We start from the raw sequence: 11460 nt of genomic DNA on the forward strand, positions 1-11460 counted from the left end.
CAGTGGTTATTTGCACATCTCTGAATTCCGGGGTGCCCATACTATTTTTTTTTTTTTAACATGTTTTTATTGGTTTTTCAAAACAGAAGCCATACATTTTCTTGCATGGAAAAGTCATTAATAGCAATTTGTCATTGGTTACAGTCTGTCGTCTGGCTCTCCCATATTAAGGTCCATATATATAACAAACTACTAAGAACTTGTGTGCACTTCCCGGTCCACTAATTCTACCCAACACTTCCGAAGTTGCCGCCACATATGACTAAGCGTACATTTGCAATGCAATTCTATTACCACTGGTGGCAGGGGCCCTCATCGCCGCACGGGTGAGGGTGGGGGGCAGAGGAGACAAGGGAGGGTGGGGGAAGGGGGGGCAAGGTGGAGGGGTCTGGCCCAATGGGTCATAGCGCTGGTGTCTGTCGATTGAGTGTGTAGGCCTTTTGGTGCTGTGGCATGCATGCATTGGGGGGGGGGGGGGCTGCTGTGCTATCAGTGTTGGCGAGGCCTTGATGATGGATATGTATGCATCCCCAAGTATAATATTGCCTTTCTGCCGGGGGCTGGGCCCACGGCCTTCCTGGTGGGAGCAGTTGTCTGTGATTCAGGGGGGTCTTTCATCATTTTTGGATTCTAGCCTGGACACTAAGACGCCCCAGGCCTCACCGCCCACTTGTCGCAGTCCCCTACGAGCTAGATTTGTTAATACCTGATGCTCAGCGCGAGCCCAGCGTAGTGTGAGGGCAAGCCAGACTTTTAAGTCAGGCGTGTTGCGAGCCTTCCAGTTCATTGCTATCAATCTTTTGTACATTACATACGCTAGATCTACAAACCTATGCAGGTGTTTATTTCTTTTCGTCCTTGTCCTTAGTCCGAGTAGACAGGATTTGGGATTCGTGTCCAGGTTGAGCCCCGTGATTTCCGCTAAGGCTGTGACCACCCCTTCCCATTCCCCCCGTAACCACGGGCACTCCCAGACCATGTGATAGAACTGTGCTGCTGGTGTTTTGCATCTGGGACAGGCTGGGTCCGACCCGGGGACCATGCGTTTAATCCTGGCCGGCGCCAGGTATGTCTGATGTAGATAATTGAACTGTGTATATCGGAATCTGGGGTTTCTTGAGACCTCACGTGTGTGGCACATAGCTTTTGGCCATTCTGTCCCTGAGATCGGAGTGGGCAATACGATGTTCCACCTCTCCCTAGCTTTCTGCAGGTTGTCTTCCGGGGGTCTGTTCAGAAGTTTATAAAGGTTTGAGACTGCTTTTCCTTGGGGGTCCCAGTTCAGCATGTGGTGTAGGGAGACTGAAATATCAGGCTCTGCGTCGCCAGACGCCCACGTTTTCCTGATTGCATGGCATATCGCGTGATATGCCAGGAATTGCCCCGGATTGATCTCTATAAGGGCCTGTATAGCTTCGAAGGTCATTAATTTCCCTTCCTCAAAACAGTCCCCTACTGCACTTATACCCGCGTCTAACCAAGTTGTAGGTGAGTATGAGCCGGCTTCCGCCCATCCGGGGAGCCGATGCAGTGGGAGGAGTGGTGAGTAGGGTAATTTTTTGACTCCCTTTTGGATATACTTCTTCCAATATGTGTGTGCCACTATCATCAACGGGTTGGTGCATGTACTTTTAATCTGCTTATCCAGCAACCAAACTAGTATGGGAGCGCCTTGGAGTCAGGATTGCAGCCATATAGTTTCTGCCGAGCTAGGTCTATGGAGCCCGGGGTGCCCATACTAGCATGTTAATTACAGGCCATTTCTCAAATAGATGTCTTTTTTACACATTGTCTTACATTTGGAAGGAAAAAATGTAGAGAAAGACAAGAGGCAATAACACTTGTTTTGCTATTCTGTGTTCAATATTTCATGTGTTGCAACACTTATGTCTTTTAATGATCAGTTCTTGTTTATGTTGTGACCCTAACAGATGGTGTCGCCATTTCAGAAAAGGATTTCTGATAGCTATCAGATCTCTCTCTAACACCCAGTACTTCTTTGCATAAGCAGATAGCTTTTGTGAGAGAAAAGCCTCTCAATGTTCTTCCCCTGACAGAAGCCTCTCAATAAGAACTGCCCACAGGGTGAAATCTGAGGCACCAGTCCTAACAAAAAATAGTTTTGATTTGTCAAGTAAAAGTAAGACCAGTGCTGATGTAAATTGTTGAGAACTGGAAAGTAAAATTTTCCAGAGGAGTCCAAGAGAACCTTTTTCCTTTTTAAGTACATTTGAAATGGGAGCAGTCAAAGAAGAAAAGTATTCTATGATTTTTGTATAAGAAGTGGTGGAAAATATTGTGTTTTCTCCGATAGATGTTAGTGGCATAGCAATTCTATAAAAACTGACTTTGCATGTTAAGCTGTTGAGTTATAGAGGCAATAGAAAGGCGTGCTGTTTTCATCTACCTCCTCGAAGTTCTATATTGCTCAGATTAACCTCTTAGCTGCTGGGCCTTCCCTCCCCCCCCAGTGCTGAGCCCTTTTTTGGCTATTTGGGGTAGTTCGCGCTTAGGCCTTCATAACTTTTTGTCCACATAAGCTATGCACGCCAAATTTGCGTCCTTTTATTCCAACATCCTACGGATTCTAATGGTACCCAGAGTTTGTGGTTTCCCCTGGATAAAACCAAGACATTAGCCAAAATACAGTGAACATTTCGTTTTTTTAAAAACAAAAATGGAAAAAAGGGCTGCTGAAGAAGGCTTGTGTTTTTTCCCTGAAAATGGCATCAACAAAGGGTTTCTGGTGCCAAAATCACCATCTTCCCACCTTTCAGGAACGGGCAGACTTGGATCAGAAAACCACATTTTTCAACACAATTTTGGCATTTTACTGGGACATACCCCATTTTTACTATTTTTGTTGTTTCAGCCTCCTTCCAGTTAGTGACAGGAATGGGTGTAAAACCAATGCTGGATCCCGGAAAGCTAAACATTTCTGAAAAGTAGACAAAATTCTGAATTCAGCCACGGGTCATTTGTGTAGATCCTACAAGGTTTTTCATACAGAAAATAACAGCTGAAATAAAAAAATATCGAAAGTGAGCTGAAAAAAACAGCCATTTTTCTCCACATTTTACTCTGTAACTTTTCCCTGCAATGTCAGATTTTTTAAAGCAATATACCCTTGCGTCTGCTGGACTCTTCCGGTTTGTGAGGATATATAGGGCTTGTAGGTTCATCAAGATCCCTAAGTACCCAGAGCCAATAAATGAGGTGCACCTTGCAATGGGTTTTCATTCTATACCGGGTATACAGCAATTCATTTGCTGAAATATAAAGAGTGAAAAATAGGTATCAAGAAAACCTTTGTATTTTAAAAATGGGCATAAGATAAGGTGTTGAGAAGCAGTGGTTATTTGCACATCTCTGAATTCCGGGGTGCCCATACTATTTTTTTTTTTTTAACATGTTTTTATTGGTTTTTCAAAACAGAAGCCATACATTTTCTTGCATGGAAAAGTCATTAATAGCAATTTGTCATTGGTTACAGTCTGTCGTCTGGCTCTCCCATATTAAGGTCCATATATATAACAAACTACTAAGAACTTGTGTGCACTTCCCGGTCCGCTAATTCTACCCAACACTTCCGAAGTTGCCGCCACATATGACTAAGCGTACATTTGCAATGCAATTCTATTACCACTGGTGGCAGGGGCCCTCATCGCCGCACGGGTGAGGGTGGGGGGCAGAGGAGACAAGGGAGGGTGGGGGAAGGGGGGGCAAGGTGGAGGGGTCTGGCCCAATGGGTCATAGCGCTGGTGTCTGTCGATTGAGTGTGTAGGCCTTTTGGTGCTGTGGCATGCATGCATTGGGGGGGGGGGCTGCTGTACTATCAGTGTTGGCGAGGCCTTGATGATGGATATGTATGCATCCCCAAGTATAATATTGCCTTTCTGCCGGGGGCTGGGCCCACGGCCTTCCTGGTGGGAGCAGTTGTCTGTGATTCAGGGGGGTCTTTCATCATTTTTGGATTCTAGCCTGGACACTAATACGCCCCAGGCCTCACCGCCCACTTGTCGCAGTCCCCTACGAGCTAGATTTGTTAATACCTGATGCTCAGCGCGAGCCCAGCGTAGTGTGAGGGCAAGCCAGACTTTTAAGTCAGGCGTGTTGCGAGCCTTCCAGTTCATTGCTATCAATCTTTTGTACATTACATACGCTAGATCTACAAACCTATGCAGGTGTTTATTTCTTTTCGTCCTTGTCCTTAGTCCGAGTAGACAGGATTTGGGATTCGTGTCCAGGTTGAGCCCCGTGATTTCCGCTAAGGCTGTGACCACCCCTTCCCATTCCCCCCGTAACCACGGGCACTCCCAGACCATGTGATAGAACTGTGCTGCTGGTGTTTTGCATCTGGGACAGGCTGGGTCCGACCCGGGGACCATGCGTTTAATCCTGGCCGGCGCCAGGTATGTCTGATGTAGATAATTGAACTGTGTATATCGGAATCTGGGGTTTCTTGAGACCTCACGTGTGTGGCACATAGCTTTTGGCCATTCTGTCCCTGAGATCGGAGTGGGCAATACGATGTTCCACCTCTCCCTAGCTTTCTGCAGGTTGTCTTCCGGGGGTCTGTTCAGAAGTTTATAAAGGTTTGAGACTGCTTTTCCTTGGGGGTCCCAGTTCAGCATGTGGTGTAGGGAGACTGAAATATCAGGCTCTGCGTCGCCAGACGCCCACGTTTTCCTGATTGCATGGCATATCGCGTGATATGCCAGGAATTGCCCCGGATTGATCTCTATAAGGGCCTGTATAGCTTCGAAGGTCATTAATTTCCCTTCCTCAAAACAGTCCCCTACTGCACTTATACCCGCGTCTAACCAAGTTGTAGGTGAGTATGAGCCGGCTTCCGCCCATCCGGGGAGCCGATGCAGTGGGAGGAGTGGTGAGTAGGGTAATTTTTTGACTCCCTTTTGGATATACTTCTTCCAATATGTGTGTGCCACTATCATCAACGGGTTGGTGCATGTACTTTTAATCTGCTTATCCAGCAACCAAACTAGTATGGGAGCGCCTTGGAGTCAGGATTGCAGCCATATAGTTTCTGCCGAGCTAGGTCTATGGAGCCCGGGGTGCCCATACTAGCATGTTAATTACAGGCCATTTCTCAAATAGATGTCTTTTTTACACATTGTCTTACATTTGGAAGGAAAAAATGTAGAGAAAGACAAGAGGCAATAACACTTGTTTTGCTATTCTGTGTTCAATATTTCATGTGTTGCAACACTTATGTCTTTTAATGATCAGTTCTTGTTTATGTTGTGACCCTAACAGATGGTGTCGCCATTTCAGAAAAGGATTTCTGATAGCTATCAGATCTCTCTCTAACACCCAGTACTTCTTTGCATAAGCAGATAGCTTTTGTGAGAGAAAAGCCTCTCAATGTTCTTCCCCTGACAGAAGCCTCTCAATAAGAACTGCCCACAGGGTGAAATCTGAGGCACCAGTCCTAACAAAAAATAGTTTTGATTTGTCAAGTAAAAGTAAGACCAGTGCTGATGTAAATTGTTGAGAACTGGAAAGTAAAATTTTCCAGAGGAGTCCAAGAGAACCTTTTTCCTTTTTAAGTACATTTGAAATGGGAGCAGTCAAAGAAGAAAAGTATTCTATGATTTTTGTATAAGAAGTGGCGGAAAATATTGTGTTTTCTCCGATAGATGTTAGTGGCATAGCAATTCTATAAAAACTGACTTTGCATGTTAAGCTGTTGAGTTATAGAGGCAATAGAAAGGCGTGCTGTTTCCATCTACCTCCTCGAAGTTCTATATTGCTCAGATTAACCTCTTAGCTGCTGGGCCTTCCCTCCCCCCCCAGTGCTGAGCCCTTTTTTGGCTATTTGGGGTAGTTCGCGCTTAGGCCTTCATAACTTTTTGTCCACATAAGCTATGCACGCCAAATTTGCGTCCTTTTATTCCAACATCCTACGGATTCTAATGGTACCCAGAGTTTGTGGTTTCCCCTGGATAAAACCAAGACATTAGCCAAAATACAGTGAACATTTCGTTTTTTTAAAAACAAAAATGGAAAAAAGGGCTGCTGAAGAAGGCTTGTGTTTTTTCCCTGAAAATGGCATCAACAAAGGGTTTCTGGTGCCAAAATCACCATCTTCCCACCTTTCAGGAACGGGCAGACTTGGATCAGAAAACCACATTTTTCAACACAATTTTGGCATTTTACTGGGACATACCCCATTTTTACTATTTTTGTTGTTTCAGCCTCCTTCCAGTTAGTGACAGGAATGGGTGTAAAACCAATGCTGGATCCCGGAAAGCTAAACATTTCTGAAAAGTAGACAAAATTCTGAATTCAGCCACGGGTCATTTGTGTAGATCCTACAAGGTTTTTCATACAGAAAATAACAGCTGAAATAAAAAAATATCGAAAGTGAGCTGAAAAAACAGCCATTTTTCTCCACATTTTACTCTGTAACTTTTCCCTGCAATGTCAGATTTTTTAAAGCAATATACCCTTGCGTCTGCTGGACTCTTCCGGTTTGTGAGGATATATAGGGCTTGTAGGTTCATCAAGATCCCTAAGTACCCAGAGCCAATAAATGAGGTGCACCTTGCAATGGGTTTTCATTCTATACCGGGTATACAGCAATTCATTTGCTGAAATATAAAGAGTGAAAAATAGGTATCAAGAAAACCTTTGTATTTTAAAAATGGGCATAAGATAAGGTGTTGAGAAGCAGTGGTTATTTGCACATCTCTGAATTCCGGGGTGCCCATACTATTTTTTTTTTTTTAACATGTTTTTATTGGTTTTTCAAAACAGAAGCCATACATTTTCTTGCATGGAAAAGTCATTAATAGCAATTTGTCATTGGTTACAGTCTGTCGTCTGGCTCTCCCATATTAAGGTCCATATATATAACAAACTACTAAGAACTTGTGTGCACTTCCCGGTCCGCTAATTCTACCCAACACTTCCGAAGTTGCCGCCACATATGACTAAGCGTACATTTGCAATGCAATTCTATTACCACTGGTGGCAGGGGCCCTCATCGCCGCACGGGTGAGGGTGGGGGGCAGAGGAGACAAGGGAGGGTGGGGGAAGGGGGGGCAAGGTGGAGGGGTCTGGCCCAATGGGTCATAGCGCTGGTGTCTGTCGATTGAGTGTGTAGGCCTTTTGGTGCTGTGGCATGCATGCATTGGGGGGGGGGGGCTGCTGTGCTATCAGTGTTGGCGAGGCCTTGATGATGGATATGTATGCATCCCCAAGTATAATATTGCCTTTCTGCCGGGGGCTGGGCCCACGGCCTTCCTGGTGGGAGCAGTTGTCTGTGATTCAGGGGGGTCTTTCATCATTTTTGGATTCTAGCCTGGACACTAAGACGCCCCAGGCCTCACCGCCCACTTGTCGCAGTCCCCTACGAGCTAGATTTGTTAATACCTGATGCTCAGCGCGAGCCCAGCGTAGTGTGAGGGCAAGCCAGACTTTTAAGTCAGGCGTGTTGCGAGCCTTCCAGTTCATTGCTATCAATCTTTTGTACATTACATACGCTAGATCTACAAACCTATGCAGGTGTTTATTTCTTTTCGTCCTTGTCCTTAGTCCGAGTAGACAGGATTTGGGATTCGTGTCCAGGTTGAGCCCCGTGATTTCCGCTAAGGCTGTGACCACCCCTTCCCATTCCCCCCGTAACCACGGGCACTCCCAGACCATGTGATAGAACTGTGCTGCTGGTGTTTTGCATCTGGGACAGGCTGGGTCCGACCCGGGGACCATGCGTTTAATCCTGGCCGGCGCCAGGTATGTCTGATGTAGATAATTGAACTGTGTATATCGGAATCTGGGGTTTCTTGAGACCTCACGTGTGTGGCACATAGCTTTTGGCCATTCTGTCCCTGAGATCGGAGTGGGCAATACGATGTTCCACCTCTCCCTAGCTTTCTGCAGGTTGTCTTCCGGGGGTCTGTTCAGAAGTTTATAAAGGTTTGAGACTGCTTTTCCTTGGGGGTCCCAGTTCAGCATGTGGTGTAGGGAGACTGAAATATCAGGCTCTGCGTCGCCAGACGCCCACGTTTTCCTGATTGCATGGCATATCGCGTGATATGCCAGGAATTGCCCCGGATTGATCTCTATAAGGGCCTGTATAGCTTCGAAGGTCATTAATTTCCCTTCCTCAAAACAGTCCCCTACTGCACTTATACCCGCGTCTAACCAAGTTGTAGGTGAGTATGAGCCGGCTTCCGCCCATCCGGGGAGCCGATGCAGTGGGAGGAGTGGTGAGTAGGGTAATTTTTTGACTCCCTTTTGGATATACTTCTTCCAATATGTGTGTGCCACTATCATCAACGGGTTGGTGCATGTACTTTTAATCTGCTTATCCAGCAACCAAACTAGTATGGGAGCGCCTTGGAGTCAGGATTGCAGCCATATAGTTTCTGCCGAGCTAGGTCTATGGAGCCCGGGGTGCCCATACTAGCATGTTAATTACAGGCCATTTCTCAAATAGATGTCTTTTTTACACATTGTCTTACATTTGGAAGGAAAAAATGTAGAGAAAGACAAGAGGCAATAACACTTGTTTTGCTATTCTGTGTTCAATATTTCATGTGTTGCAACACTTATGTCTTTTAATGATCAGTTCTTGTTTATGTTGTGACCCTAACAGATGGTGTCGCCATTTCAGAAAAGGATTTCTGATAGCTATCAGATCTCTCTCTAACACCCAGTACTTCTTTGCATAAGCAGATAGCTTTTGTGAGAGAAAAGCCTCTCAATGTTCTTCCCCTGACAGAAGCCTCTCAATAAGAACTGCCCACAGGGTGAAATCTGAGGCACCAGTCCTAACAAAAAATAGTTTTGATTTGTCAAGTAAAAGTAAGACCAGTGCTGATGTAAATTGTTGAGAACTGGAAAGTAAAATTTTCCAGAGGAGTCCAAGAGAACCTTTTTCCTTTTTAAGTACATTTGAAATGGGAGCAGTCAAAGAAGAAAAGTATTCTATGATTTTTGTATAAGAAGTGGCGGAAAATATTGTGTTTTCTCCGATAGATGTTAGTGGCATAGCAATTCTATAAAAACTGACTTTGCATGTTAAGCTGTTGAGTTATAGAGGCAATAGAAAGGCGTGCTGTTTTCATCTACCTCCTCGAAGTTCTATATTGCTCAGATTAACCTCTTAGCTGCTGGGCCTTCCCTCCCCCCCCAGTGCTGAGCCCTTTTTTGGCTATTTGGGGTAGTTCGCGCTTAGGCCTTCATAACTTTTTGTCCACATAAGCTATGCACGCCAAATTTGCGTCCTTTTATTCCAACATCCTACGGATTCTAATGGTACCCAGAGTTTGTGGTTTCCCCTGGATAAAACCAAGACATTAGCCAAAATACAGTGAACATTTCGTTTTTTTAAAAACAAAAATGGAAAAAAGGGCTGCTGAAGAAGGCTTGTGTTTTTTCCCTGAAAATGGCATCAACAAAGGGTTTCTGGTGCCAAAATCACCATCTTCCCACCTTTCAGGAACGGGCAGACTTGGATCAGAAAACCACATTTTTCAACACAATTTTGGCATTTTACTGGGACATACCCCATTTTTACTATTTTTGTTGTTTCAGCCTCCTTCCAGTTAGTGACAGGAATGGGTGTAAAACCAATGCTGGATCCCGGAAAGCTAAACATTTCTGAAAAGTAGACAAAATTCTGAATTCAGCCACGGGTCATTTGTGTAGATCCTACAAGGTTTTTCATACAGAAAATAACAGCTGAAATAAAAAAATATCGAAAGTGAGCTGAAAAAAACAGCCATTTTTCTCCACATTTTACTCTGTAACTTTTCCCTGCAATGTCAGATTTTTTAAAGCAATATACCCTTGCGTCTGCTGGACTCTTCCGGTTTGTGAGGATATATAGGGCTTGTAGGTTCATCAAGATCCCTAAGTACCCAGAGCCAATAAATGAGGTGCACCTTGCAATGGGTTTTCATTCTATACCGGGTATACAGCAATTCATTTGCTGAAATATAAAGAGTGAAAAATAGGTATCAAGAAAACCTTTGTATTTTAAAAATGGGCATAAGATAAGGTGTTGAGAAGCAGTGGTTATTTGCACATCTCTGAATTCCGGGGTGCCCATACTATTTTTTTTTTTTAACATGTTTTTATTGGTTTTTCAAAACAGAAGCCATACATTTTCTTGCATGGAAAAGTCATTAATAGCAATTTGTCATTGGTTACAGTCTGTCGTCTGGCTCTCCCATATTAAGGTCCATATATATAACAAACTACTAAGAACTTGTGTGCACTTCCCGGTCCGCTAATTCTACCCAACACTTCCGAAGTTGCCGCCACATATGACTAAGCGTACATTTGCAATGCAATTCTATTACCACTGGTGGCAGGGGCCCTCATCGCCGCACGGGTGAGGGTGGGGGGCAGAGGAGACAAGGGAGGGTGGGGGAAGGGGGGGCAAGGTGGAGGGGTCTGGCCCAATGGGTCATAGCGCTGGTGTCCGTCGATTGAGTGTGTAGGCCTTTTGGTGCTGTGGCATGCATGCATTGGGGGGGGGGGGGGCTGCTGTGCTATCAGTGTTGGCGAGGCCTTGATGATGGATATGTATGCATCCCCAAGTATAATATTGCCTTTCTGCCGGGGGCTGGGCCCACGGCCTTCCTGGTGGGAGCAGTTGTCTGTGATTCAGGGGGGTCTTTCATCATTTTTGGATTCTAGCCTGGACACTAAGACGCCCCAGGCCTCACCGCCCACTTGTCGCAGTCCCCTACGAGCTAGATTTGTTAATACCTGATGCTCAGCGCGAGCCCAGCGTAGTGTGAGGGCAAGCCAGACTTTTAAGTCAGGCGTGTTGCGAGCCTTCCAGTTCATTGCTATCAATCTTTTGTACATTACATACGCTAGATCTACAAACCTATGCAGGTGTTTATTTCTTTTCGTCCTTGTCCTTAGTCCGAGTAGACAGGATTTGGGATTCGTGTCCAGGTTGAGCCCCGTGATTTCCGCTAAGGCTGTGACCACCCCTTCCCATTCCCCCCGTAACCACGGGCACTCCCAGACCATGTGATAGAACTGTGCTGCTGGTGTTTTGCATCTGGGACAGGCTGGGTCCGACCCGGGGACCATGCGTTTAATCCTGGCCGGCGCCAGGTATGTCTGATGTAGATAATTGAACTGTGTATATCGGAATCTGGGGTTTCTTGAGACCTCACGTGTGTGGCACATAGCTTTTGGCCATTCTGACCCTGAGATCGGAGTGGGCAATACGATGTTCCACCTCTCCCTAGCTTTCTGCAGGTTGTCTTCCGGGGGTCTGTTCAGAAGTTTATAAAGGTTTGAGACTGCTTTTCCTTGGGGGTCCCAGTTCAGCATGTGGTGTAGGGAGACTGAAATATCAGGCTCTGCGTCGCCAGACGCCCACGTTTTCCTGATTGCATGGCATATCGCGTGATATGCCAGGAATTGCCCCGGATTGATCTCTATAAGGGCCTGTATAGCTTCGAA

The sequence above is a fragment of the Pleurodeles waltl genome, chromosome 2_2 (assembly GCF_031143425.1).
Source record: "Pleurodeles waltl isolate 20211129_DDA chromosome 2_2, aPleWal1.hap1.20221129, whole genome shotgun sequence".
NCBI lineage: Eukaryota > Metazoa > Chordata > Amphibia > Caudata > Salamandridae > Pleurodeles > Pleurodeles waltl.